The 15360-nt window shown below is 35.4% G+C and overlaps 1 pseudogene; it reads left to right on the top strand.

Annotated features, from left to right (window-relative positions):
* The first annotated feature begins 6733 nt into the window (after nt 1-6733).
* On the top strand, nt 6734-14891 carry LOC118039364 (receptor-like protein 6; annotated as a pseudogene).
* Nucleotides 14892-15360: the final 469 nt, after the last annotated feature.

Raw genomic sequence — 15360 nt, 5'->3', positions numbered from 1 at the left:
ATTTAGAAGTGATCAGCAGTCCACAAGCTCCAAGTGCACTGGACTACCATGCTCGCATCCTCACCTTAGCAAACCTCATAGACTCTTTCTCCTTTAACCGACGATTCTCTCTCTCCTTAAATCTCCTAACTTCAGTCACCTCAAGTCGTTAAACAACCACATAAAGGCTCATCTTTTCCTTGCAAGTAAACCCCAACTAGTTTTCATCAACTTTGTTGCTTAATATTTCCAAAAAGGTCTTGATATCTTCGGCCACTCGAAGCTTCAAATCATCAATCTCTCTCATCAACCATCAATGATCACCACCATAATCATCAAAATCTTCTCATCGAGATATACCAGAATCTGCCCCTTTTGGCTTGGAATCTCACCGAAAATTCCCCCTTCAATAGTGGTTGTACGCGAGCTACACGCGCCACCAAGGATATTTTTTTCATTTCCGGGGAAGTTCAAGAGTTTTTTCTCTTTTTTTCTCATATAGTGGCACTCATGTAATTTTAGGGACTTTTAGGATATTTTATTTGTTTTTTATACATGTATATATATATAATATATATATATATATATATATTTTTTTTGTAGTATACCCAAAATAAATATAAAGAAGAATGACGATGCAAGTCCAACACCTATTTTATCCCGTCATCGTGCCAGAGTTTAAAGCCTAATTCTCAAATATGGGTTATGCCTATTTTTAGCAATTCCAACATAATCTTTCTTTTCATGAATGAATATTATTCGTCAACTCATCATTTTTTTTTTAAAAAGACAGATGTTAAAAGTTTTTTTTTTTAAAAAAATATGATGTCCATTGTTTTTGTTTTTGTTTGCAACTTGGAAGTTACTCTCCTTTTTAGGGTTAAACGTCAACATTTCAACGAGTCCTATAATTTTAAGGACTGATTTAATTTTTAATGTGTCTCCTATAAAAATTATTTTTAAATTTTTAGGGACCGACATTAACCCTAAAAAAAAATTGCAAATAAGCTCAACATATTATAGCATTTGAATAAACTAAACATAAACATAAACATAAATAAAGGTAACCTTTCACTTGAAAAGATGATTTAAGAGTGGTGTCTACTTTTCTTTAATCATAATTAACCCAGTACCTAAATATCTGAGACTAGTGTCTAATTTGGAACTTCTAGTTCCCTCAAATTACTAGATGGTCCAATAAAATCTTCATTTCCCAATTAATTTTTTGTTAATAAAAAAAATTTAGAGCTACCGAGCAACGTCGTGTATCGACAGACTTAACAGGAGGCTAGACGTTCATCTAAAATAACAGGAGAGCCTCCAAATATAAGAGAAGTGTAATGTGTATAAAAGAAAATGCACAAAGAGAGATGCATGGAGAGGAAGAGTTTATGGCCTAGGCCTATAATGGTAGAGTATCATGACTGGTTATTGACGACTTTTTATGACATAACTAGCTTTTAAGGCCAATAATGTAAATGTATATTTTCAACTTTCAATAGCTAAGTTGAGCTTGACCAATAATGAAATTTGGATTTTTCCAAGTAATTTAGTATATTTTATACACTCAGTGCTTGGACTCTTTTTCATAAAGAAGGAGATGTATCATTGATGAAGAAAATTTTGTGCTAACATTGGCTAGCCATGGTGGCTTCATTTATTATTGTGTCATACCATGATTGTTTTGCTATGAGTGCTAATGGTTAAAATATTAGTGATGGGCAATGTTATTGTTATAAAAAATGATGTTATGCATAATAAAGGTTATGTATGCATAGAAAATTGTGCGCATGAAAAGTTTGTGCTCACCATTCTTAAAAACCTAAAAACAAATACATAGAAAGGTGTATCAGGACAAGATTGAATAAACAAACTTGATGTTGGAGTAGAAAATTCCAGCCATAGAAAGAATTTTTTTTTTTAAAAAATTTATGTGTATCATCAATGACAATAGTAGTAAAGACTATTTATGTGCACTCCTTACTTCTCCACTAGACTAATGTTAAGAATAAAAAAATTCTTATTTAAAAATTAAATCTTTTACTCATTAAGAAAAGGAAATCCATACATTACTAGAGATTTTTAAAATTAAAACCTTTTACTTGTTAAATAGAAAAAAATTATCAAAATACTTTTGGTAAAAGTATCAACAGCAACAACAACAACAACAACAACAACAACAATAATAGTTTAGAAAAACTTAAAACCTTTTACTCATTTACACTACTAGAAAATTGATAAATACAAATGAAAATACTGACAAAATATTTTTGTCAGTAAATTATAATGAATTTTACTGATAAAAATATTCTCTCGGTATATACCGATGAAATTACAGTGGAAAAAAATAATTAAAACAAAGCCAAAAAGTACAATGACATGTATTTTATACCAAAAAAAATTAATGATGATATAATATCGTCAATAAATCCGTTTGTAAACTCATTGGTAAATTGTTCACTTTTCCCTGATACTGTTAATCATATCAATTACAAAAGAAATTACCAACGGAATTTTCCATTAGTATTTTTCATAGAACTCTGGAATTGTTCACTTCTTAATTACAATATTAATTACTGTTCTTTATAGATGAAATCGCAGACAGATTGAAAAGTTATCAGTGTTATTTGACAGGTTTCTGAAGATTTTTGATTAAATTGAATATTACAGATGGAATTATCGACAGATTGAAAAGTCATTGGTGATATTTGGCGATTTTTAAAAATTCTTGATTAAATTAAAAATTACAAACAGAATCATTGATGAAATGATTAAAAATATAAATATTTAATTATTCATCGGTAAAATGCTCTATTAAAAAAACTATAATCCCTCATTTCACAACAAATAAGCCTCTTCTTCCTCTTATGTAAAAAACATCAACATCCATTTCTTTCTTTCTTTCTTTCTCTTCTCTTCTCTTCTCTTCTCCTCCACACTCACGTATGTCTTTTTCTCTTTTCTTCTTCTCTTCTCAGTTTTTTTAATTAACATTCTTCATGAATTTATTTATTTTTCTCTTCTCAACTTCACTTACAACTACATTAAGATAATATTTTTTTATTTTTTCTTCATTATATATTTTTTACTTTTAAATTTTTTTGTTCTTAATAATTGTATGAATGTCGTTGTAGGACTTTTTTTGTTGATATGAGATGAATTGTTAGTTGATTTATTTATAGGATTTTTAAATTCTTAGTAATCGCAACTTTATTTTTTTCATTTGAAGTTATTTTTAGTTGATTTATTTATTTGTTGTAGTTGTTATTTTCTTTTGTTATTTATTTGTTGCAAATTTGTTTGAGTTGATTTTTTTTCCATGCAACTTAGTTCTGAGTATTATGGAGTGTTGATTTATATTAGTTTAATTATTTTCTAGTTTTGTTAAATAGATTTTTTTTTTTAAAAATATTTTTAAATAATCACCGATGGAATTGCATACAGTATTTTTGTCGGTTTTATGATAAACTCTCGAGAGAAATACCGACGGAATGAAGTGGGTAAATTTTTTTAGCGTGTTTTTCACATCAATAAATCTATCAGTAATAATATTTTTTTATTACTGAAAAAAAATACCGATGAAAGATTCACTGATGAAGCATTTCTGTATGTGATCCCATCAGAAAATTAATTGCCAACGAAATGATAGTACAAATACTGATGGAAAATTCCGTTGGTAAATGTAAAATTCTGGTAGTGTTAAGTTTATTTACTATTCTCATTTACTTGTTTTTTGGACAACTTTTAAAAATATTTTCAATAAAAAAAGAGAAACATTTTTTATATTAAAATGATGTTTTTTTTTTTTTCAATGACTACAAGACACAAGCCTGGTACACTACAATACCATCATAGAACAATCACTCATTAAAATCATTAAATTAAAATTAAAATTAAATTAAAAAATCTTATAGATAAGGGATTTTTTATTGTTGAATTGCATTGTGCATTGTGGCATGTGAGTAATTTTTATTGTGGATTGTAATTTTTTTGTCCTTTTTTTACCCAGATCATAAAAAAAAACTTCACTTAAATTCATTTTTCTACATTGCGTTGGCTTGGAAATATACCTTATACCTTATTTTGGTTTACGTTTTATTTATATATCGAGATGTCTATAAAATCTTATGACATTGGATTGATGCTTAATTTTGCAAAAACAATTTTGGTTTTAATGGCTAAAAAAAACTAAAATTCAAGGACTAAATTTGTGAATGAGGCAAAGAATGATTTTTTTGTTTAAACCAATGTTTGTCTAGTGCGTTTTTAATTAGGATTTTATGGCTTAAGAGTTTGGCAAATTTGTTTTTGGTCCATATAGTTTGGCACATTTTTTTTTGTCTAAAACATCATTTTATTCATTTTTCGGTTTTGTGATTGGGTGAGAATAAAGCAACTTGTTGAAAAATGGTGAATGAGAGAGAAAGTACTTGGTTGGCCATATTTTGGTGATAAAAAAATCATTCTTGGTGTCAACAAGTTTCATTTGATGATAGGTATTCTATTGAGGTGTTTTACCCTTTAACTTGTTGAAAAAAGTAGAAATAGGGTTTAAAGAGAAATTTCTTTTGATTTGATTTTATATTTTTTATGACCATTTTAGGAGTGTGTTGAGTTCATAGGCTGGTTTATTGGCATTATACATATATTTATTAGTGTTTTTAAATAAAATTTTTTTATCCTCTATCAACGTGTGTGGCTTTTTTATTTATTTATTAATGGGCTGGCTGTCTAGGTCCTTTTCTAACTTTAATTTATTTATTTAGATTTTTAATTAAAATGGAGTAATTAAACATGTGTGGGATGCTTGACCTAGTGGGTATTTAATTTTAACTAAGATTAAATTAAATAAATAAATTTAAAAAAGTTTTCTTCTTCTTTTTCAATAAAACATAGTTTATTTTTGATTTGGTTTTCGAATAAGATTGCAAATTATTTTCTAATTTTAGTGGGCATTCGTTTTGTGCAACCCTACATAATATATATTTTTTGCTTTAATTTTATTTAATCACTTTTTAGAGTGTTTGTTTTTCATTTTTGTTTAATTAAATAAAGTATTTGTTCCAAAATTAAAGTTATTAACCCCAAACTAGGTCCATGACCTGTTTTGAAAGATCAAATATCTTGATCTAAATCTACCTCTCAACTTTTCATCTTAGTCTTTAGTTAGTGTTAACAACTCTTTTTTGTATTTATTGGTATATATGATTTTTTGATTTATTTAATTAAATGTATACATCAACCTTTTGATTTTCAATTAAAACTTGTTCTTAATGTCAAAAAATATATTGAAAACCCCTGCACATTCATTTTTTCATAAAAAACTTTTGATTCGGCTTGCAACAATAAAGCATGAATTTCAACTTTTTTGTGAAACCCTTTTCGGCTTTGATTTTGTCTTATTTTAACATGGCTTCTTGTTTTATTTTTTAATTACATTAGTTGGTATCATATCCCAACTATTCATAGTGAATAATTATTGTGTGATGTTGAATAACCATAACTGAAAGAGATAGTCGCAAATAGAACATACTTTTGTTAAAGAGGATGATGATGTTCTCTCTCGGAAAGAAACATATATGAACTAATAATAAAAGACATATAAAAGCAAATTACATAATTACCATGTTAGTTAACAGTGAAAAAATTGCAAAGGCAAGTTAAAGAATTATTTTGTCAATTAGAAAAGATAAAGAAAAAAAAGTTGAAGGATCATAAAGAGAGTAATCACAAACGCATAAGCAGATGAGACAACTTCTTAATTGAGATAAGTATCATATAGATTTTGGTGATTTAATTTATGATGAAATAAATGTGGATTGATATTCTTGATCAATTTATTATATTTATTTTGATAATAATTATGTTGATAATGATAACATAAACAATGATAATAATTGTAATGATGATGTGATCTATGATGTCCTTATTACTCTAGAAGCTAATGAAAGATAAATAATTGCTAATTGTTATGCAAATTTTAATATGAAGGGATTGAAATTAAAATCTAAGATTATTATACACTTGAAGGAAAGAAAGAAAATGGATTGAAAAGTCTTGACTAAACATTCACGAGATTGAGGCAAGAAAAATATGAACTCAAGGACAAATTCTTTTCAACATGTTAGGAAAAAAATATTTGTTTCTTTAGCTATTATTATTCCTATTTAGTTTTAAAAAAATATTTTTCTTTTGTGGTGTTTTTATTATACTTAATTTCAATTAGGAATTTTATTTTTTATAATTCAATTCAGGTCTAACATTAGAATAAATAGGGTTGCTTAACTTACATTTCAAGAGACTATCTAAAAAGAAATATTTAATAATAAAATTTTGAATTAAATTTGTGCATGGTAATTTTATTCAACAAAATTAGATATTATTTATATTTGTTATTTTTCCATATTGTTTCATATGCATCAAGAATGCACTTGATCTGTACGAGGACAAACAGTGCAGTATTATTTGTTTTGCATTTATATCTTACTAACCATATCCCATGTTAATAGGTGATATGGGCCCTTGTCTATTCCACACCTTGCTCTGGAATTCACCGAAACAAGACAATACATAGACTTCCAGTAGCGCCAAAGTCTTCCGACAATGGCCTAGACTACTTTAATTTTCCAACAAGACAATGGAATAGACTGAATATTTTTGTCTATATAAACTGCTTTATTTCACTTCTTTGCTTATTATGAAAAAATAAAGATTATCTACTAAAAACAATCCCAGCATCTGTCCGTTTCTTAACTATGCGAATGCTTTTGCTCTTTTTACTCTCGTTTTTTCATCATAGAGCTTGTCACTCTTCTCCTTCCATGCAGCCGCGATGCCAAGCTGAGGAGGGTAATGCCTTGTTACAGTTCAAGGAAAGCCTTGTCATTCATAGGTCCGCTTCTTCTGATCCTTCTGCTTATCCGAAGGTTGCATCATGGAAAGTTGATGGAGAAAGCGGTGATTGCTGCTCATGGGATGGTGTTGAATGCGATAGGGACTCTGGTCATGTGATCGGCCTTGACCTCAGTAGCAGCTGCCTTTATGGCTCCATCGACTCCAATAGCAGCCTCTTCCACCTTGTTCAGCTCAGAAGGCTGAATCTTGCTGACAACGACTGATGAGGGTGAGAACGTATGATAGAACCTTAGCACTGGTTGATGTATTCTGGCGAGGAAGGTTTCAACAGAATGAGAGGTTGGAGAAGAATTATTTGAAGATTGAGAGAGAGATGAGAAACAGATTATTGTTCATACTAATTCACGTGTAGCTTTAGTTTGTTACAGCTGCCCTTAATATAGGCATAAAAACGGTGCGTTAAAGGAAAAGTAAACATGCATACTGTATGTTTAATAAAACGGTGCGTATTGGTTGTAACGGCATTTCTAATGGCCTTGTAACTGTTTTTCCCTCCTTTACTTCCTTAGCCAATTTCTTCTTGTAACAAGTCTCCTTCCTTCAGAACAACCTTGTCCTCAAGGTTAAAAGTTGGAAACCTCAACTGGACCTCGTCTATGAACTCCCATGTTGCTTCTGCGGGTGATAATCCTTTCCAGTGAATTAAAACTTGTGTAGCCGCTCGAGCCCCTTGTTTTACCATTCTGCGATCCATGATGATTTGAGGTTGTAGCAGAGGCTCTCTTGGATTGTCTGGTAAGCTGTGGTGCACCATCCGGTTACCCCTAGTTCTTTTCAAAAGAGAGACGTGAAAAACAGGGTGTATAGTGGATGAAGAGGGCAGGTCCAGTTTGTATGCGACTTCTCCTATCTTCTGGATGATAGTGTAGGGACCATAGTATTTAGCAGCTAGTTTGTGATGTGAATGGCTCATGGATCTCTGTTTGTAAGTTTGCATTTTTAAATAGACTAAATCGCCAACTTGCAGTACCCGATCACTTCTCTTTTTATTGGCCAGGTGCCTCATTCGGTCCTGAGCTTTGATTAAGTTGAGCTTGACTGTCTGCAACAATTGTTCCCTGGTTGTAAGGTAATGGTCTACTGCTTCCAGGGGTGAGTCTTTTGGGAAGTAGGGGATGTGTATGGGTGGGGAGAACCCATATAGTATGCTGTAGGGAGTAGTTTTCGTAGCTGTATGGAAGTTGGTGTTATACCACCATTCACACAATGCTAACCACTTGCACCATTGAGAAGGATTGTCACCTGTCATGCACCGAAGGTAGCCTTCAATACATCGATTTACCACTTCAGTTTGGCCATCCGACTGGGGATGGTATGCGGTGGAATAGTGTAGGTTGACACCTTGTAAGGCAAAGAGCTCCTTCCAAAATTTGCTAAGAAAAACTGTGTCTCGATCACTTACAATGGTGGCTGGCATTCCATGCAGTTTGTAGACCGAATCCATGAAGATTTTCGCCACTGTAGTAGCTGAATAAGGATGGGATAATGCCATAAAGTGGGCATACTTGCTGAACCGATCCACTACCACAAAGATGACTTCCTTGCCTTCTGATTTAGGGAGGCATGTTATGAAGTCCATACTGATATCGGTGAAGGGAGCTATCGGTACTGGCAGAGGTTGTAACAGCCCTGGACTCGCCACATTTTCTGATTTGTAGCGTTGACATGTAGGACACTCCCTAACATACTGCCTGATTTGTTTTTGTTGTTTTTTCCAGTAGAACATGCTAGCTACCCTTGCAGTCGTGACTGTTGAACCCGAATGTCCCCCTAAGGAAGTGTCATGGTACATGGTGATGAGTTGGTGCTGGAGTTTTGGATTGTGTCCCACCACCAGTTTGCCTTTCCTGAAGAGGTTGTTGTTGCTCCATTTATAGTGAGGATGTGTAGCTTGATCTCTCACTAGGTCTTGGATGATAGTTTGAATCCTGCTATCTTCTTGCCACGATTGCTTGATGTCTTCCAGTACAGGAGTGTCAATTGTGGATAGAGTAAGGGCGTGAAGCTCACTGCTAGAAACTCTAGAAAGAGCATCAGCTGCCACGTTTTCTTTACCACTACGAAATTCAATTTCGTAGTCAAACCCCAGTAGCTTGGTGAGCCACAATTGCTGAGAGGGAAAGGATAATTTTTGATCTAGTAAGTATTTCAAGCTGACATGGTCGGTTCTGATTTTGAAGGACCTGCCCCATAGATACTGCTTCCATTTGTGCACTGCCATGATGATTGCTAACATTTCCCTCTCGTAAGTTGATAATGATTGCTGCCTTGGCCCTAAAGCCTTGCTAATAAACGCAATTGGGTGTCCCTCTTGCATTAATACTGCGCCAATACCTGCACCTGAAGCGTCAGTTTCCACAATAAAAAGTTTGCTTAAGTCAGGTAGTGCCAGGACTGGAGGTTGCATCATTTCTTGCTTAAGAGTTTCAAAAGCCTTCGTGGCCTCTTGATCCCAGCCCACTGCATCCTTCTTTAGGAGTCTGGTAAGAGGTCGACAAATAATGCCGTAACCTTTTACAAACTTTCTATAATACCCCGTGAGCCCAAGGAATCCTCGCAGCTGTTTGATGTTCTGAGGCAGTGGCCAGTTCTTGATGGCTTTGAGCTTTTCTGGATCGGTGGCTACTCCAGCTTTAGAAATAATATGGCCGAGGTATTCCACTCTGTCATCTCCAAAAACACATTTGTTCTCCTTAGCTACCAAGTGGTGTGTTCTGAGCACTTCAAAGACAGTTTGCAAGTGTGTATGATGGTCCTTGTAAGACCTACTGTAAATCAGAATATCGTCAAAAAACACAAGAACAAATTTCCTTAAGTAAGTGCGAAACACCTCATTCATCAGACATTGGAATGTGGCCGGTGCATTTGTGAGGCCGAAGGGCATCACTAAGAATTCGTAGTGGCCATTGTGTGTCCTGAAGGCTGTCTTATGGACATCTCCTGAGTTCATGCGAATCTGATGATACCCGGAGCGTAGATCAATCTTTGAGAACACCGATGCTCCTGTCAGTTCTTCAAGTAGCTCATCAATCAGGGGAATAGGGAATTTATTTTTTATTGTCAACCTATTAAGAGCCCTGTAATCAATACAAAGTCTCCATGAAAGATCCTTCTTCTTAACCAACACCACGGGTGAAGCAAATGGGTTGTGGCTTTGTTGGACAGTTCCTGTTGCCACCATTTCTGCAATGAGACCCTCCACTGTATCTTTTTGTAGGCTAGAGTACCTGTATGGGCGAAGGTTAACAGGCTGGGCGCCTTCTTTTAAAGGAATGGTGTGGTCATGAGGACGACTAGGTGGTAAACCTGTCACAGGAACAAAGATGTCCTGATAGAGGTGAAGTAGCTGTTTCAGAGCTGCCTCTTCCTTGTCATTAAGATGTTTTCCAGTGATGGATGTCTCAGCACTCGGAGTGTCTTGAATCAACAATAAGCTGCAAAGATTGAGACCTGCAATACTAGTATTATTGCTCAATAATCCACTCATCTGTCCGAAATGGAGAGATTGTAGCCTCACTGGTTCCTCCCCCCTTAAGGTGGTTTGTTGCCCTTGCCATTCAAAACTCATCCACATGTCCTTATAGTTGCATACGATATTACCCAAAGTGGCTAACCATTGGACTCCCAGAACCATGTCACATGCTTCCAATTCCATTATAAACACATCAGCCTCACAGTGTATTCCCTGCATCTTCCACCTAAAATTTTTGCAAATAGAAGAACATAACATTCTTCCCCCATTGGCAGCTTTGACAGTTACTGGGTTGATAGGGGTTAGGATGCACTGCAGTTTGTTAGCAACCCAAATATTCATGAAATTATGGGTGCTACCTGAATCTATTAATACGAAGATGGATAATCTGTCTACCCTGCCTGTTACCTTCAGAGTATAACAGCCAGGAACTCCTTCCAGTGCATTCATGGAGATGTGTGGATCATTATCTTCCATGCCCTCTGATCCTTGCCCTGGTTCTCCTGCCATTTCTGCATCACCCTCATCATCTCCTATTAAGCATATGGAATAGAGTCTTTTTGTTCTACATTTGTGCCCTGGTGTAAACTTGTCATCACACCAAAAACATAAGCCCTTTGCTCTTCGGTCTTCCATTTCTGTGCTCCTAAAAGTTCTGGTAGGCCTTCTTGGTGGTTGACTTCCACTATGTGTTTGAGGAGTGGGCAGTAGCCCAGGTAGGGTAGAGTGTTGGGGACCTGGTTCAAGGAATTTAGTAGGTTTGTAAGGCGATTGTTGCTGATTGGATGTCTGATTATTGCCCAGAGAGGAATTTGGTGGTTTGCTAGCTTGTTTATGGGATTTTTTGTAAAGGTGTGTGTTCTCTTGTAGTCGTGACAGATTGTAGGCTTGTTTAAGGGATTTCGGTTCAAACATTTTTACCAGATTTTTTATTTCTGTCTCCAGTCCTCCAAGGAAGAAAATCAAGGCATACCTTTCATCAATCTCAGCTCTATTCCACAGCATATCGAATTCTCTGATGTAAGACTCTAGATCGCCATCCTGTTTTAAATCCTTTAACTCCTCCAAAGGCTCCTTATGACCCCCAAATCTTCCACATAACCCTTCCACATATTCTTTCCAGGTTACTATCTGCCCACCATTGCTGCGCATGAAGTTTTGATGCCAATATAGTGCCATACCATCCAAGTAATAAGAAGCCAGTTTGAGCTTCTCCGTTTCTGGAACTTCTTCTATCTCAAAATACTGGTTACATTTGTATAGCCATTTGTGGACGTCTTCTCCGTCAAAGGATGGAAAATCGCGCCTAGGTTTATGGAACTTGGAATGTCCTCCTTGTGGCCATTCATTTCTGAAATAAGCTCCTTCTTGACTGCTGCGTGGATGCTCCTGATTAGAGTTGATCTCGCCTGCAGGTATCTGTAATTTCTGTAGTAGTGTATGTTGCTGAAGTGAAATACCTGAGATAAGCTCTTCCAAACGCAGAAGGCGTGAGTCGCTAGACAATTGTTGTTGCCCCTGTTGTTCTAGCAGTTTGGCCACCTTGTCGTTCCACATGCCTTGTTCCTTGTTGGCTGTGGCTATCACCCCTTCTAGTTTCTTAATATCTTGAGACCTAGTGTCATGAGTCATTGTTTTAGAGGTCCGAAGATAAGAGCTCTGATACCACTTGATGAGGGTGAGAACGTATGATAGAACCTTAGCACTGGTTGATGTATTCTGGCGAGGAAGGTTTCAACAGAATGAGAGGTTGGAGAAGAATTATTTGAAGATTGAGAGAGAGATGAGAAACAGATTATTGTTCATACTAATTCACGTGTAGCTTTAGTTTGTTACAGCTGCCCTTAATATAGGCATAAAAACGGTGCGTTAAAGGAAAAGTAAACATGCATACTGTATGTTTAATAAAACGGTGCGTATTGGTTGCAACGGCATTTCTAATGGCCTTGTAACTGTTTTTCCCTCCTTTACTTCCTTAGCCAATTTCTTCTTGTAACAACGACTTCAACAACTCTGAAATCCCTTCTGAGATTGGAAATCTCTCAAGGCTGTTTGATCTAGATCTCTCAATGTCTGGCTTCTCGGGTCAAATTCCAGCTGAGATCTTAGAGTTCCCCATGGGTATATTCCAGTTACCCAACCTTCGCTTTCTTAGTATCCGGTATAATCCATATCTCACTGGATATTTGCCGGAATTTCAGTCGGGCAGCCAGCTTGAAATATTGTTGCTTGCAGGGACGAATTTCTCTGGTCAGCTACCGGAATCCATAGGAAACCTCAAATCTTTGACAGAGCTTGATGTGGCTGAAAGTAATTTTTCAGGGGTGATACCATCTTCACTTGGTAACCTTACGAAACTGAACTATCTAGACCTTTCTCATAACAATTTCTCTGGGAAAATCCCTTTTACTTTTGTCAACCTTCTTCAACTTACTTACCTGTCGCTTTCTTCTAATAATTTCAGTTCTGGAACCTTGCATTGGCTTTGTAATCTAACCAAACTCACTTTTGTAGGATTTAAGCGAACCAATTCATACGGTGAGATTCCATCCTGTCTTGGAAACTTGACTCAGCTCACCCAGTTAAGCCTTAATGTGAATGAATTAACTGGTCAACTTCCATCTTGGATAGGAAACCAAACCCAATTAATCTTACTGGGCCTTGGTGCCAACAAACTGCACGGTCCAATTTCAGATTCTATTTTTAGGCTTCCCAATCTTGAAACCCTTAACCTAGGAAAAAATTTATTCAGTGGCACTGTAGAATTTGGCCTTCTTAAGTCAAGAAGCCTTGTTTCCTTCCAATTATCTGACAATAATTTGTCTGTGATTGGCAACCACAATGATAGTGCTGCTCTGCAAAACATTCAAATTTTAAGTTTGAGTGGATGCAATTTATCAGGCGAGTTTCCAAGTTTCTTACATGGTCAAAATCACTTGGAGTATGTAGAACTCGGTGGAAACAAAATTGAGGGGCACATACCAACATGGTTTATGAACTTGGGCACCGAAACTCTTTGGAGTTTAGATCTCAGAGGCAACCTACTAACAGGTTTTGAGCAATCCGTTGATATTCTTCCATGGAATAATCTACGATGTCTGAGACTTTCTTTCAACAAGCTTGATGGAGCCCTTCCAATCCCACCACATTCCACCATTATTTATGAAGTCTCAGACAACCGTTTAAATGGAGAAATTCCACCAGCAATCTGCAATCTGACATCTCTTGTTATCCTCCAATTGTCAAAACAACAATTTGAGTGGCAAGCTTCCGCAATGTTTAGGAAACATAAGTAACTCTGCTTCAGTACTCGATCTACACAACAACAGCTTCAGCGGTGACATTCCTGAAGCTTTCTCAAGTGACTGCGCATTGAGGGCAATCGATTTCAGTCAAAACCAATTGGAAGGGAAGATACCAAAATCATTAGCCAATTGTCCCAAGCTAGAGATTCTCAATATCGAACAAAACAAGATAAATGATGTCTTCCCTTCATGGTTGGGTATTTTGCCAGAGTTGAGGGTTCTGATTTTGAGATCCAATAGGCTCCATGGCGTGATTGGGAAACCTAAAGCTGACTTTGAATTCCAGAGGTTGCAGATTGTTGATCTATCCGGTAATTGTTTTTTGGGTAAGTTGCCAATTGAATACTCTCGAAATTGGACTGCCATGAAAACTATCTATAAAGAACACCCGTTGTACATGCAAGTAGACGCAAGTTTTCAATTACCAGGGTATGTAATGACATATCATTTTGACTACTCAATGACAATGACCAATAAAGGTGTGGTGACAAAATATGAGAAGATCCAAGAATTTCTCACAGCTATTGATCTCTCAAGCAATCGTTTTGAAGGAGGAATTCCAGATGCCCTTGGAGATCTCAAAGAACTTCATATGCTCAATCTCTCCAACAACTTTCTCACTGGTCGCATCCCTCCATCCTTGTCCAACTTGAAAGGGCTTGAAGCTTTGGACCTTTCTCAGAACAAACTCTCGGGAGAGATTCCTGTCCAACTTGCACAGCTCACCTTCCTCGCGGTCTTTAATGTGTCTCACAATCTTCTATCAGGTCCAATACCAAGGGGAAACCAATTCGAGACATTTGACAACACTTCATTTGATGCGAATCCAGGATTGTGTGGAAAGCCTTTATCAAAAAACTGTGGAAATGTCGAGGACTCGCTGCCAGCACCTGAAGAAGATGAGGGCTCGGGATATCCACTTGAATTTGGTTGGAAGGTGGTGGTGATAGGTTATGCAACCGGGTTGGTAATTGGAGTGATTCTTGGATGCGCTATGAACACAAGGAAGTATGAATGGCTGGTGAAGAATTACTTTGTGAACAGAGGTCAAAATTTGAAGACTCGCCTGCGTAGAAATTGATTTCTAATTATTAGGATGTTTTCCAGTTTGTTGTATTATCTCGTATTCTCGTATTTCCTCTTCCTTCTCTTTTTTCTTTTTTTCCCCTTAATTTTCACTTGTAAGGTTAATAGTGAGTTTCTCTTGGATGGTCCATGTAACGTGCTAAAAATATCATGATGATGTCTTTAAAGTAATTAGTAATGTAACATATAGTATGTTGAATATTTGTGTACACTAGTAGTCTATAGTACGAATTTTAGATGAAAGAAATCTTAATATAATTCGTGCTGCTATAATATGTGACTGGAGAGTTACTGATGCATGCGTAAGATAAAGATAATAACAAATAATAAAAAATAAAATAAAATAACCAAGAATTTTAATGAGCGACTGCAAATATGAATTTTAAGTTTATGAATTTTATTTTTTCTAAATTAACAATAATAAAATCTGAGGAGGTTTACACTTAAATAAGTAAAAACTCTACCTCAACTAGAAAAAAAAATTAAAATATGAAATTACAAAGGAAAGAAGTATAAAATCCAAGAATTAACATGAAATAAAAAAATAACAAGAAAAATAACAAAAATAGCCAAAAAATAGGAGCTCGGTGCTAGATTTTCAAA

Source organism: Populus alba, chromosome 16 (assembly GCF_005239225.2).
Source record: "Populus alba chromosome 16, ASM523922v2, whole genome shotgun sequence".
In the NCBI taxonomy this organism is placed as follows: Eukaryota; Viridiplantae; Streptophyta; class Magnoliopsida; order Malpighiales; family Salicaceae; genus Populus; species Populus alba.
Note: the sequence above shows the minus strand (reverse complement) of the source record. Positions and strands in the feature narration are given on the sequence as shown.